Source organism: Sphaerodactylus townsendi, linkage group LG03, assembly GCF_021028975.2.
Source record: "Sphaerodactylus townsendi isolate TG3544 linkage group LG03, MPM_Stown_v2.3, whole genome shotgun sequence".
NCBI lineage: Eukaryota > Metazoa > Chordata > Lepidosauria > Squamata > Sphaerodactylidae > Sphaerodactylus > Sphaerodactylus townsendi.
The window spans coordinates 143,019,439-143,034,700 of record NC_059427.1 but is presented as its reverse complement, the minus strand read 5'-3'; the positions used below and the strand labels follow the sequence as shown (position 1 = coordinate 143,034,700).

Sequence of the window (15,262 nt, the reverse complement as noted above, 5' to 3'; positions counted from 1 at the left end):
TGTGGTTGGTCAGCTGTGCCACGCGGAGATTGGTGAGTGGGTTGCGTAGATGCCTCGGCAGGGGAGGCGGAAGATGCCTACAGAAAGCCGCTTTGCTGCTGGCAGGTGTGGGCCGAGGTGCTTTCTAAAGGTGTGCCGTGGGTACTGCCTGCTTGAAACTGATTTATACCTGGCCACCCCCACCCTCCCTTTCTGTTTCAATCGTTCAGTCAGTCTTCATTTTTTAACAATCACAGGTCTGCCAAGATGGACACACTCAGTCATCAGCATATCAGTGTACAGCAGGGACGTATCTGCTAGAGAGACATGGGGTATCATTGCTTATGTCCTCTGGAAGCAGAGCACCATCTAACTTCATGGGGCATAAAGGGCAGCGGAAGCTCCACCAGGTTTGGGCCCGGTAGAGCCTGGACTCCAGCTCGGATGGTAGGCCTGGGCACTGGGGGGGTGGGGCAGAAAATTCGAGATTTTTCCCCAGGCTCCACTTTCCCTAGATAGGCCTTCTGGTGTGTACAGTAAAATGTCAGAGCCATGTAATAGGCTGATTTCCAGTAGTGCAGAAACTGTTAATGAAAAAAGTCTGGACCAGCAGGGCTTCCTTTGTGGAGCATCCCAACACGCATGAAATTCGGCCGGACACCTTCTTAAATAAAAGTGGTTTGTTGGAACAGTCGGAGAGGAGAGAAATATCAAAATCATCAAGCGCGGTTTTGCCTGGAAAAGCACTCCGATTGAACTTTTTATTATTAATACTAGGTTAATGCGCCATTACATAGAGGGCACTATATCATGGCTGCCGAAAGGGCGGAGCCAGGCACAAAATGAAGCTGCCACCTACAGATTACTTTCAGTCACACTCAGGGGAAGAGTCTTTGCACTGTGAGTGGCAGCAGCTGCGAAGCAGTAAAAGTTTCAAAAATCTGCACAGGCAGTCAAGGAAACTCTAGAGCAATATAAAATAACATGGTCAATTGATTCCTATCTCATGTTGTCCACACAGGTGAAGACTCTATTCAGACATGTTTTACTTGACGGGAAGAAGAAGAGTTTGGATTTATACCCCCTTTCTCTCTCCTGCAAGGACACTCAGGGTGGCTCACAAGTTCCCTTCCCTTCCTCTCCCCACAACAGATACCTTGTGAGGCGGGTGGGGCTGAGAGAATCATGAGAGAACTGTGACTAGCCCAAGGTCACCCAGCAGGGAATGTAGGAGTAGCGGAAACACATCTGGTTCACTCAGATACAAGCCTCCATCACTCCAAGTAGTGGAGGAGTGGGGAATCAAACCCGGTTCTTCAAATTAGAATCCACCTGCTCTTAACCACTACACCACAGCTGGCTTTCCTCACGCTTGGTGAGGTGAACATCAAAGAGGAGGAACTTGCTTCGAACCCCGATGCATTCTCCAGCAGAAGCTGCAGGGAACAAGTATACTGTTCATAGAATCATAGAGTTGGAAGAGACCCCAAGGGCCATCAAGTTGTAACCCGTCCTGAGCCCTTTGGGATAGGGCAGGATAAAAATATGATTAAATCAATAAGTCCAATCCCCTGCAATGCAACTTGCAACTCCTGTTCGTTGCAGTGAGGGTTCCACCAGAGATTACACCCTATTGTAGTGTGTGTGCACATGCTCCTAGTGTGCTGTGACAGTCTGCCTCTTATTTCTCCTTTTGTGGCCTCCGTGGCTTGAGTAAGTGAGAAATACTACACTGGTTGCATTGACTCTTTCCCTGTGTTTCCGCTCTCCAGGCGTCCAGGCCCTGATGAACATCATGCAGAACTGGTACACGCTCTTCACGCCCATCGAGGCCACAACCATTGTGGCCGTGACAGGCACCACGCACGCCACGCTGCTGAGGCTGAGCCTGAGCACGGGGCAGCGGGACGAGCTGTGCAGCTGCGCCCGGACACTGGCACTGCAGTGCGCCATGAAGGACCCCCAGAACTGCGCGCTGCCGGCTCTGACGCTCTGCGAGAAGAACCACGCCGCCTTTGAGGCCGCCTACCAGATAGTACTGGACTCTGCGGCCTCTGCTGGCATGGGCCACTCCCACCTCTTCACCGTGGCCCGGTACATGGAGCCACCATCAGCGGGCTTGCCCTTTGGCGCGTGCCTACAAGCTGGCCACGCTGGCATTCTCCCACCTCAGTATTGCTTTCAACCAGGACACGCACCCCGCCCTCAACGACGTCCTGTGGGCCTGCTCCCTCAGCCAGTCGCTGGGCAAGAACGAGCTGGCCGCCATTGTCCCGCTCGTCATCAAGAGCGTGCAGTGCGCCCCCATGCTCTCCGACATCCTGCACCGTTGGAGCCTGCCGCCTCCGGGCCTGGCCTCGCTGGGCGGGGGGCGCCGCGGGGCAAGCGGCACCGCGGGGAAGCTGTTTGCGGTGGACAAGGCCCCCCTCTGCCAGCTCCTGGAGGCCGCCATGGCGGCCTACGTCAGCACCACCCACTCGCGCCTGACTCACATCAGCCCCCGGCACTACGGCGAGTTCATCGAGTTCCTGGGCAAAGCCCGCGAGACCTTCCTCCTGGCCCACGACGGCCACCTGAAAGCACTGGCCAATTCCTGCTGACAACCCTCAAACCAGACTCTACTAAAGGGGAAAAGAAGAAGCTGATGTTGCTCACCGTTGGGGAACGCTTTGAGATAAAGGGGGGGGCCAGCCCTTTGGCTCCAGGGGAAGGAGCATTCCGGAGAGGGAGCCCTTTGGCTGAAGAGGCAGGTGTATGACGGATGGCTCTGCCTTTTGAAAGCCGGGGAGAGCTTTGGCTTTCTCGGAGGGCTGCGCAGGAACGGTTCGGAACTTTCTGGCCGGACGGAAGTGACTGGGCAGGGGAGTCCGGAGCCCCATGCGCATTGACTTTGGACTGACCGTTGGCTGGGGAGGTGGAGTGATCCAGGTTAGTGCTTCCCGACTGTAAATGGTGGTGCACCAAGTCTGCAGAACCGAGCAGCTGCAGCGGCACTTCAAGGGGGGGTGGGGGGGGGGGGACGCGGGGGGTGGGAGAGTTTCCGTAGCACCAGGAGGGGCGGGCACAGAGTCGGACGAAGGTTAAAGCCCCCCCCTCCAGCCCTTTAGGCTTGATCAGAAAGGACTCCAGCTCCGGCTTTGGTGGCAGCAGGGGAGATGCCAATTTCAGTTATTAACTCTCAGGATGACAGCAACAGTTCTCTCGGTTGAAGGTTTTGGACCCCTCGCCGGGTCCTGCGCTTGAATCAGATAGTGGGGAGCCGGTCCTATGGAATTTCACAGTTGCTCTTCCCGTGTAATGTTGGCAAAAAGTGTGTGTGTGGGGGGGGGGGCGGGGTTGGATCGAGTCCTTGGAGTGATCCACTTTTTCTACGTCCCCTCCCCATTTTTTTTAAAGGTCTGGAGTCTCAAGAGTGGGCACTCAGAAGGGACGGAGGCACCGTTTCCCCCCCCCCTCCGTGCACTGATAGCGTTTAAGTTAGCAGACCCTTCGTGTTGAAAGAATCCCCCAGGGCCAGGGGGCAAACGCCCCCCGGGGCCAAGGAGTTCCTCCCGACAGGACCGGCGGACAGAAGGCCGTCTTCCCACTCAATCTTTGGCAGCAAAGTGTTGGCGCTGTTCCACAGGGGGGGCGAGCGGCATTAAGGAAATGGGGAGGCCCGGGGCGAGGATGGAGGTCTTGTGTGAGCCTGTAAAAGGGCTCGGGTCCGGCATACTGAGCCAAGAGCCTCCTGTCTCTTTCGTGGAAGAATACCACTTGAAGGGATCCAAAGAGCCTCTGCCCCAAGCCTTGATCCCTTCCCACTTCTGACACCCCTCCAGTCCCATTAACCAGCTTCTCCGCTCATTGAACCGCCCTTCCGTTCCGACGGAGCTGTCGGGAACCGGCCCCCTCCTCCCCACGAATTCTCCCCCGTGTCTCTCTCTCTTCCCCCTCCACTTGCCAGTATTTCCGCTTTCCCTTGGCCGGGCTCACCGATTATGGACTGGATCCTGATCTTGCCTGCAAGGGGTGCCGGGGTGGGGGGGTGGGGAGCTCTTCTTCTGCCGTTCTTCCTCTTTACCTGTGTTCTTTAGCCGATGCCCCGAGACTTCCTACAACTGAAGGACTCCCGTCTTCCGCCTCCTCCAGGACAGAGCTCTGGAGCTGCAGGGTGACAGACGGCTCATACCTCAAGTCTCCTCCCCCAGGTCAGGCGCTGGGCCCGCTTCAGCCACCGTGCCTGTGCAGCACCCCTTGGGAGGTTGTGAGAGCACCAGGTGGATCCGAGTCACCTTTGCAGGTTCTCGGCGGGGTTTGGCTTGATATGCGCGGTCACGCACTGGCCCTGCCTCGGGGGGGGCCTTGAGTCCCTAGGGGAGGCGTTGAAGTGGCCACCAACCCGGGGTGCCAGCGGATTGTTTGTTCAAGACACCACCCTCCAAAATCCCACTTTATTTTCTGCTGGATAAAGAGTCTGCTCTAAGGAACAAACCACAACAAGCTCAATGCTACACTATTTAGATTATTGTAGAAGACAAGATAATGTTTAAAAGTTAATATATATATATGAAGAGGCGAAGGGTCAAAGCGAGGACTCCTGTTATGTCTTGGCGTGGGGGCAGGGGCCGATGTCCACCGGTACGGCCCTTCGTGTTGGTGGAGATATTGGTGTGTTGCACAGCTCTGCTTTGGAGCCAGATAGTCAGTTAGTTTTAAAGTTTTTTGGGGTTTATTTCTTTGTTTTGCTGTATTAAGGAAATTCCTGTAATTTTGTAATTTTTTTTTCTATTTATTGAATCATTTATTGTATTTTTTTTGTTTTGTTTTGTAAAAGACTCAACATAAACCACAACTCTTTTTGGTTTGGTTTCTCTTTTGGACACGTCGTGTGGGGTTTTTTATTTCCGTTGTGTACATGCTCCTTGGAAAGATTCGCGAATAAAGCCGTCCACCTGGGTTAGTCCAAGCAATCATCCTAAGCCTGACCAACAAGTAGGTAGAGCCTTTCCTATTAGTCTTTGTTCTACAGCCAAGCGCTCCTTCGAAAGCCAAACCGCACTCTGCTGCGATACGTATTGCAGTTGAGAGGCTGGCTGGCAAAAAAGAGATAGAAGAACGGACACGACCCAGTTCTTCTTTAGGCAGAGAGAAAACAAAACGCAGCACAGTTAAAAGGAATTTAACCTTTAGTAAAAAAGTTCTAAGTTATAAAAGAGTCAGGCTACAAAGAATATATTTACAGAAGAGAGGAAGACAAAATAGTGCAGGCGATGCTAAAAGAGCACCGAAGAGACTGCCGGAAAGTAAGCTGACACAAAGAAGCAAACGAGGAAAAAAATGCGAAAGCCACACAACTTGACGGCAGACAATCATGCAGCATAAGGAGGAGAGCAAAAGATAGAGAGGAGAGGAGTAAAGGAGGGAGTAGAGGAGTAAGGAGCATCGAAAGCTACACCATAATGTATGCAGCACTAGAAAGGTCACCCTCAATCCAACCAAAAGAACTGTCCGGCTGCCCTCGTTAAAACGCTGTACAGCATGACCAAAATGGTGATTTTAACTATATCTTGCTCCTGCAGTTACTTCCTACAAAGGGATGCCAAATAGTCCATATATTATTGTCATCCAAAGGCTTTCACAGCACTGGAATCACTGGGGTGCTGTTGTGGTTTCAAGACTGCAATATGGCTGAAACATTGTTCTAGCAGCATTCTCTCCCTGGCGTTTAAGCGCCTAGCATCTGTGGCTGGCATCTTCAAGAGGATCTGATAGTAGGAATGGAAAGCAGAAGTGGAGTATATATATACCTGTGAGAGTAAAAGATCAAATAGGTGAGGAGCATCTGAATAGAATTGAAAGCCATGGCTTAGAGTGAGTAACAATGGAAGTGTAGCAATGTGGCAGTAACAATGGAATAGCCAAGAGGTCAATAGGTGAATGCATCTGAATAGAAGTATCCTGGTCTTTGTTCCCTTTGATTGCTATTTGTCTATAAGTTGTCCCACTGTGTTTGTGTGGAGCTGATTAGATCACTGTCTTGAGTTCTAGAGTTTTTCAACACTTCGCGAAGACCAAATTCTGTTCATTTTCATGGTTTCTTCCTTCCTGTTGAAATTGTCCATGTGCTTGTGAATTTCAGTGACTTCTCTGTGTAGTCTGACGTAGTGGTTGTCAGAGTGGTCCAGAATTTCTGTGTTTTCAAATAAGAACATAAGAACATAAGAACTAGCCTGCTGGATCAGACCAGAGTCCATGGAGTCCAGCATTCTGCTACTCGCAGTGGCCCACCAGGTGCCTTTGGGAGCTCACATGCAGGATGTGAAAGCAATGGCCTGCTGCTGCTGCTGCTGCTGCAGGCGCTCCTGGTCTGCTACAAGGCTTTTTGCAGTCTGTGAGATCAAGGAGGGATCAAGAGATTGGTAGGCCATAAAATCCACTTCTCCTCCATGGAAAATCTGTCCAAGCTGCTTTTTTTAGAGAGAAGCTATTCAGGTTTAGTGGCCATCACACCACACCCTCCTGTGGCAGCATATTCCAAACACGCCATAATCACCACGTTGCATGAAGAAGTGTTTCCTTTTATTTGTCCTAAGTAATTCTTCCCCAGCATTTTTCAATGGAATGCCCCTGGTTCTACCAGCGTATTTTGTGAAGAGAGGAAAACTTCTGCAATCTGTCAACTTATGTTCTACCCGTGCATAATTTTGTAGACTTCATTTCCTATCTCCCCCCCCTCGAAAGCAGCCTCCTCTCCAAAGCTAAAGGGAGTCCCAAACGCCTTTGCGAAGCCTCTCTCCTCATAAGGGAAGGTGCTCCAATCCTTCAATCTTCGTTTGCCCTTCTCCTAATATTCTGCAATGTCCAAGGTTGGTTTTATCAAGTGTTCTGCTATTGCTGATTTTTCTGGCTGAAATAGTCTGCAGTGCCTTTCGTGTTCTTTGATTCGTGTCTGAGCGCTGCGTTGAAAAACTCTAGAATCAGTGACTAATCAGCTCCATACAGCCCGGAAACCACACAGCTCCCCAGTCTACATATTCTTTCGCTTTGCTCAATTGGGGGCATGCTGCATGTTCCCACTTTCAGAACTGTCTAGCTGTTCTTCAGAGTCGGTTCTTCACGTGGTGGTGGGAAGTGACGTCAAGCCACAGCCGACTGCTGGCAGATTTTCAAGGCGAGAAGATGTTTGGAGATGAAGTTTATTATGGTTTGGAGATGGTTTATTATTTACGATTTATTCCTCTCACCGCTTTATTACAGTACTCAGGGCGGAGTTACTGAGGAATTAAAAAAAAATCATACAAAATCTTCTCCAAAGAATGGTAGAAGATGCACAATAAAACCTACTCTCATCCTAAAAACTTAAAACAAATGCCTGAAAACATCCCAAAATTCTGCCCTCAGTCTTTCTGGGGGAACAACTACTCCTTCCAGTTGCCATGTGTCCCTCAAATCCCTGGTTTGCCATGGCTTACCTTTGCGTAGCAACCCTGGAATTCCTTGGTGGTGTCCCAACCAAGAGATAAATGTAAGATGCTACACTTGGGCAGAAAAAATGAAATGCACAGATATAAGATGGAAAGGGGATCTGGGAGTCTTAGACCATGAACTCAACGTGAGTCAGCAGCGTGATGCAGCAGCCACGAAAGCCAATGCAGTTCTGGGCTGCATCAATAGGAGTGTCAGAGATTAATCAAGATTGCGGGATGCATGATGATGAGTACCACTCTATGCACCTGTGGGTAAAACTGTGTGTCCAGTTCTGGGCACCGTAATTCTAGAAGGTTATTGATGACAAGAAGCTGGAAGCGAGGTCCAGAGGAGGGTTGACCAAAATAGTAGAAGAGGCGAATCTAGAGTCCAATTTCCCTACAAAGCGGTGGCTTAGGGAGCTGGGCATATTAGCTTGGAGAAGAGAAGCTGTCACGGGTGACATGACAGCCCCGTTGTTTAAATATTGGAAGGGTGTCAATCGTCGTGTTGAAGAGGAGGGAGCAAGATTGTTTTCTTTTGCTCCAGAGACTAGGACCAGGAGTCATGGATTCACACTATGAGAAAAGAGATTCTACGTAAACAGTAGGAAGAACTTCCTGATGGGAAGGGCAGTTTGACAGGGGACGACGCTGCCGCAGAGTGTGGTGGAGTCTCCTTCTAACATGTGCAGCAGTTAGGCGTGATAAGAGGTTAAGAGCTTCGATGTGTATCTAATCTGGAGGAACCGGGTTTGATTCCCAGCTCTGCCACTGGAGCTGTGGAGGCTTATCTGGGGAAATTCAAGAATTAAGCCTGTAGCCACGCTCCCACACCGCCAGCTGGGTGACCTTGGGCTGAGTCCTGCAGCTTCTCCGGAGCTCTCTCAGCCCACCTACCTCACAGGGTGTTTGTTGTGAGGCCGGGGAAGGAGCAAGGAGATAGTCAGCCCCTTTTGAGGTCTCCTGCAGGAGAGGGGGATACTCAAATCCAAACTCTTCTCTTCTTTGGAGGTTTTAAACAGAGGTTGGGTGGACATCTGTCAGGAGTGCTTTGATTGTGTGTTCACCTGCATGGCAGGGGGCTGGACTTGATAGCCCTTGGGGGTCTCTACCAATTTTATGATTGAGTGAAGGGTTACCCAACTGGGGCCTGACACTGCCAGCTTCTGAGGGACTGAGGAAGACTAGGCTGGCCTGGCCTTCTAGGTCAGCTTAACAAAGCAGATGTGCTTTTGCCATTGCGCCTATCTCTGCATAGCAACCCTATGGACTTTTCTACATGGTCTTCATTAGAATCATAGAGTTGGAAGAGACCCCCCAAAGGGCCATCAAGTCCAACCTGCAATGCTAGGAACACACAATCAAAAGCACTCCTGACAGAAGCTGACCATCCACCCTTGGTTTTCAAAAAACTCCAAAGAAAGGGGAGACTCCACAACTCTCTGAGGCAGTGAATTTAACTTTAATTTAACAGCCCTGATTGTTATGAAGTTCTTCCCGATGTTTAGGTGGAATCTCTTTTCCTTCACCTTGAACCCATGACTCCTGGTCCCAGTCTCTGGAGCAGCAGAAAACAAGCTTGCTCCCTCACCAACATGACATCCCTTCAAATATCTAAACATGGCTATCATGTCACCTCTTAACTCTTCTCTTCCACCAAACTAAAACATCCCCAAGCTCCTAAAATCTCTCAGACTTGGGCATGGATTCCAGACTTTTTTACCATTTTTGTTGCCTTCCTCTGGACCCATTTCCAGCTTTTGTCCAATATCCTTCTTGAATTGCGGAAACGAGTATTTCCAGGTGAGGATTCCTAACCCGATGCAGAATAGAGGAATTACAATTACATTCCTGCGATTTAGACGCTTATATATTCCTATGTGATACAGCCCAGAATCACGTTGGCTTTCTTGGCTGCCTGCATCTTACACACTGCTGACACATCGATCATTTTGTGGTCTTCCACTAAGCCAGGGGGGTGACTAATAGCTTATTTCCCAAGATCCTAACAAGGGGAAGTATGTTGGATTGCAAAGGCAATGCCAAAGTTCACTGTTGAGTTTTGGATGCACACAATCCAAAATTAAATGGCTTACGTTAGCCCATTCTTTTGGATTGGAAATATCCCTAATGCACCCCCCTGCCCCGGTTCCACTGCCATGGAGGGAGCTGAGACTTATATATTCTGGAGAGTTGTTTGCGGAAAGAACAAAATGTATTGTTGTGAAGAACTAGATTTTACGGGTTGTCTCTTCGTATTCCACTGTGGCTGATGAGTGAAGTGAGGGAAAACTGGAGGGTTTTGGTGGTTTAGGGTCCTGGGCCGGACAGTCCTGGTTAGCCCGATCTTCTCAGATCTCAGGTGCGAAGTAGGGTGGGCCCTGGTTTGTGATTCAATGGAAGACCATCCAGGGAGTCCAGGGTTGCTACACAGAGTCAGAAAATGGCCAGCCCCTTCTGGTTTGCCTTAGCCCTGGCTTGCAGGCTAGCTTGATTTCATCTGATCATGAAAGACATGTATGGTTGACCCTGGTCAGCACTGGGACGGCAGACCACCAGGGACATTCAGGGGTGCAGCAGCAGGCAATGGCAAACCACCTCTGCCCAGCGATGGTGTACGGTGGTGAAGAGCAGGGTTGGATTCTAACCTGGAGGAACCGTGGGTTTGATTCCCCCACTCTCCCTCCCACCTGAGGTGGCGGGAGAGCTTTATCCTGAGAGTGAACCAGATGTGTTTCTGCACTAATACATTCCTGCTGGAGTGACCTTGGGCCCAGTCGAGGAGTTTCTCCTCAGGACTCTCTCAGCACCACCTACCTACATAGGAGGTGTCTGTTGTGGGAGAGGAAGGGAAAGGAGCTTGTAAGCCACCTTGAGTCTCACTTGCAGGAAAGAAAGGTATAAACCGGCGCGAAGGCGCCTCCCTCTTCTCATCCCTTTGCCTTGAGTACCCCCCCCTTGAAGCCAGTAGCCGATCAATAGGTTATGTAGAAGCTGCGACTTGATGGCACTTTCTGCCACCAAACCTTTATCAAGGGCAGACCCACTCAGAGCACACTGCAGTAATCTAATTCAGATGTAAGTGGAGCATGCAGCTGGGCGGCCAGATCTCTTCTGCCCGGAAGAGGGAGGGCTGCGAAGGGTTTTGCTAACTAGCCCAAAGGCGCGTCCTGAAGTCACGCAGTGGCCACCTTCTCTCCAGCAGCAGGCTTAGGTTCAGACTGAGGGAGTTTGTCCACCACACACATGTCAAACCGGCAGAGCGCAAACCCCATCCGGAGTGGGAGGCGCCTTAAACCCGAAGTCAAACCTTCTGCTCATCCATAGCCCTTCTGCCTTGTCTGGATTAAGCTTCAATGTATTAGCCCACATCCACTTGAACACTGACGCCAGATCCGGGCTTTTGGTTCACGGTTTCTCACGGCTCCTTCCCATGCCGGATGCTGGATTTCTTTCCCTGCTTTCCCTCCCACATGAAGCCTGCTGGGTGACCTTGGGCCAGTCCACAGTTCTCTCCAGAACTCTCTCAGCCCACCTTACCTGGCAAGGAGAGGAAGGGGAAAAGAATTTGTAAGAAGCTTTAGAGACTCACTTGCCACAGGAGGAGAAGGCGGGGTTGAAACCCAAACTCTGCCTCTTCCACATTCTCCCTGGTATCCGGCCAGGAACTTCGAAGATGGAGCTGTTGCCACCATATTGGTGACAAGAGTTATTCCTACATCTCCAAATTTATTTATTTATTTATTATTTAAGGATTTGTATACCGCGCCCCTATCCCAAAGGGGCTCGAGGTGATTGTACAGCACTCTCACATCAACACAATACAACTTACCATTTTAGATATTCATTAAAAACTTGCTAAAATTCCATCCAAAACGAAAGCGGCTAACACGATAAAAGGCACCGGTGAAACCCATTTTTAAAAACCCTCCCCCAAAAAGGGCCGGAATGACTTCTGGACCCTCCACTTGGAGGGTTACCCAGGTAATAGAACAGCAAAAAGATGACCCTCATAGCTTAGATGTTCAAGGCACAGGGTACAGGTTAGCCTTGAACCTTCTGGCCCGGGGGGCCAAGGGGGCTGAAGACAACCATCCCTCAGCACCACCTTTTGAAAACTGCCCTTCATGCATAAGCATAAGCATTTTTTGTCATTGTGCATGCACAACGAAAATTTACAGCAGCATTCCTCGATGCACACAATTTCAGACTCATACCCCATCCTCACTTTCCCCTTCCTCCACCCCCTCCCTACATAGCCCCAACACGAAGCCCCGGAGTTCAGCATCGCCACAGCTCTAGAGTAGAAGCTGTCTCTAAGCCTCTTTGTCCTAGTTTTGATAGGCCTGTATCGTCTGCCGGAGGGTCACAGTTCAAAAAGAGAGTGTGCTGGATGAGACGGGACTCTCAGAATATTTTGGGCTTTCTTTAGGCTTCGGGAATTCTAGAGTTCTTCCAAGGAGGGGAGAGGGCAGCCGATAATCCTCTGTGCAGGAGTGATCACCCTTTGGAGCGCCTTCCTATCTGCCACTGTGCAACTGGAGAACCAGACACAGATGCAGTAGGTTAAGACACTCTCTATAGCACAGCGGTAAAAGGACACCAGGAGTTTTCCATCCAGTTGTTGTTTCCTTAGAAGTCTCAGATAGTACAGAATGGTGCCTTCCAATCCCAGCCCTGATCAGCGGTCCAGAATGATACCATGGTCAAGGGTATGCAGAGGTGTATCTGCCCAGTGACCTCTGCCGTGCAGGAACACACTAAGCACTCCTGACAGATGGCCATTCAGCCTCTGTTTAAAACCCGCCAAAGAAGGAGACTCCACCACACTCCGAGGCAGCGCATTCCACTGTCGAACAGCCCTGACGGTCAGGAAGTTCTTCCTAATGGTTAGCTGGAATATCTTTTCCTGCACCTTGAACCCATGACTCCTGGTCCCAGTCTCTGGAGCAGCAGAAAGCAAGCTTGCTCCCTCTTCAACATGACATCCCTTCAAATATCTTATCTAGTTTTTTTTTAAATAATCTTTATTAAATAATATAAGAAAATCGGTTATACATTTACGTTCATCAGTTGATCATATACAATCACACATTGTCAAGCATTAAATTCATGCATAACTTAAAAAGGAGCATTTATTTACTAAATTTAATTCAATTATTAATTTCCTAATATAATCAATTGCTCCTTCCCTCATATCCCCGATCTTCCTATCCCCTCCTGCTGTATTTACTTATGACTTCCCCTCAGTTACTTAAATGTGATTCAGTTTATTAACGACTCTAATTCCAGTCTATGTATAATAACTCAGCCAAAAAAACTTAACAGATATTTCTTCGTTTTAACCTAAATTCCTTAAAGCCTAAAGAAAAAAAGAATTCAAATACATTCAATATTCTATTGGAGAGATTTTAACGTTATAATTATTTGACTGGTATAATGTCCAAGGTATCCAAGTTTGTTTGTAATCCTCCGCTGGTAATTCCTTAATCTGAAATGAGAGTCTGTCCATTTTTCTTATATTATTTAATAAAGATTAAAAAAAAAACTAGATAAGTATCCCTTCAAATATCTCAACATGGCTATCATGTCACCTCTTAACCTTCTCTTCACCAAACTAAACATCCCCAGCTCCCTAAGTCTCTCCTTGTAGGGCATGGATTCCAGATCTTTGACCATTTTGGTTGCCCTCCTCTGGACCTGTTCCAGCTTGTCAATATCCTCCTTGAATTGCAGCGCCCAGAACTGCACACAGTATTCCAGGTGAGGTCTCACCAATCCAGTACCGTGGTCTGGTATGTTTTTGCCTGCAGCTGTGCCTGGTGTCTTTGGAGGCATGTCATGGTGTTTCTCTCCATGGTGCTGATCGATTTATGTCAGGTAGAGTCCACCTTTCTCACAGGGACTCAAGACGATCGCAGAAGGACTCAAATTCAATCAACAAGGCCGGGCAGTCGATAAACAGTGCTATGGGATTACTATAGCAGAAGTTGGAAATCAGCCAAAAATCTACATTGAAGCATAAGTATTAATTAACCTGAAGCATTAAACTAGGGGTGTGCAACTCTGCCCTCCAGATATTAATGGACTACAATTCCCATCAACCCCAGGGGCTGATGGGAACCGTAGTCCATGAACATCTGGAGGGGCAACGCTGAACCTACCCTGCATTGAGCTGATACCAAAATTACCACACGGTATCCCTGCATTATGCAGCAAGCTATAGGCAATAGTATAAACCTTGAGTCACTCACTGACTACCTACAGAAAAAAATGCCCTGTCTCTTCAATGGAAGCTTTATAGGATGCTATATGCATTTACCTCCATACCAAGAAAAGTTTCACTAGCCTGCCCCTGAGCATGCAGAGGTGGGATCCAGCCGGTTCTCACAGGTTCCTGAGAGTAGGTTACTAATTATTTGTGTGTTTGCTGAGAGGGGGTTACTAATTGGTGATTTTGCCACGTGATTTTTGCCTTAGTTACGCCCCTCCTCTCAGCAGTAGCGCGCAGAACTGGAAGCAGTCTAGCAGGAGGTGCACCGGCGTGCGCGGCAGCCTGCGCCTGCGTGCATTCGTTTCCCGCCCAAGGACCGGCGCAGCGGCTGTGTCCTTGCCACAGCTCCGCCCAGGAATGCCCCACCCCAGAATGCCTGGCCACGCCCCCCTTGTGCCCCGCCCTGCCCCATTGGCGCCATGCCACAGTTTGAGTCCCACCACCATGGGAACCTGTTATTAAAATTTTTGGATCCCACCACTGTGAGCTTGGCTTTTCCCCAGCCTCGACTGAAAGAGCAGGACATTTTTCTCCAGGCCTTTAGGCAACTTTACAAGCCGTTGCAGACGTTTGTCCAAGAAACATTGGGCATTTTAACATGGAAAGAGAAAAACTGGACACCCTCCCTGCAGGTTGGGTCTAATTCCCCACTCCTCCACATGAGCAGTGGACTTGGATCTAGGGAGCTGGGTTCAAATCCCCACACGCACCTTGCTGGGTGTCAGGGGCGGAGCCAGGGGGAACTGTGCCCGGGGCATGTGCCCGGTGGGTGGCGCACCCCCTGCCCCCTTGAGCTACACTACTGCTCCCAGAACTCTCTCTGCCCCCCAAGGGATCTGTTGTGGGGAGAGGAAGGGAAAGGCGCTGGTCAGCCGCTTGGAGATCCCGTACAGGAGAGGGAAGCAGGGCCGCCCGTCCCAGCTCTCCTCTTGCTGCTTTGCCCGTGGCACGAGGGGCAGCGACTGCGCCCGGAGCCCAGAACGCGGGGCAGACACGCGATGGGGACGAGCAGGGCAGCTGGGACAAGCGACGGAGCCCGCTCGGATCTCCACCCCCAAACGCCGGGCTTGGGCGGCTCTTTCGCCGGGCACCGGCCGGCACTGCGCGCCGGCGACCGCTAGAGGGCGCCCGTGGCCCGCGCATCCCGGCCCCGTGCGCTACGTGCGGCCGGCGGGCGCCCTCCTCGCCCGCGGCTGTTCCCGGGCCGCCCGCCGCTGCCGCTGCCGCTGCCCACGCCCGGGCTGGGCTGGGCTCTTCCGCCGCCGGGCCTGGGTCGAGGGGACCCGGTTGCAGCAGAGCGGGCCAGCAGCCAGGCCTCCCGAGGGGCTCCGAGCTCCGGCTGCTGTTGATACGCTGGGACGCAGGGACCGACCTACATGTTTCTTGGAAGGGGGGCAAAAGGAGAAACATTGCGCCCGCCCACTATATGAATTATATGCATATTTTTCCCTATGTACAATATGTATGTATGTGTGTGTGTGTGTGTGTGTAATCAAACCTGGTTCTGCAGGTGTGTGTGTGTGTATGTCTATGTGTGTCTGTATATATGTGTGTGTGT

The 15,262-nt window shown here is 50.4% G+C and overlaps 1 pseudogene; it reads left to right on the top strand.

Moving 5' to 3' along the window:
- The window catches only part of LOC125427887, a 30,036-nt pseudogene extending 27,299 nt beyond the window's left edge, over window positions 1-2,737 (top strand).
- The last annotated feature ends 12,525 nt before the right edge of the window (window positions 2,738-15,262 follow it).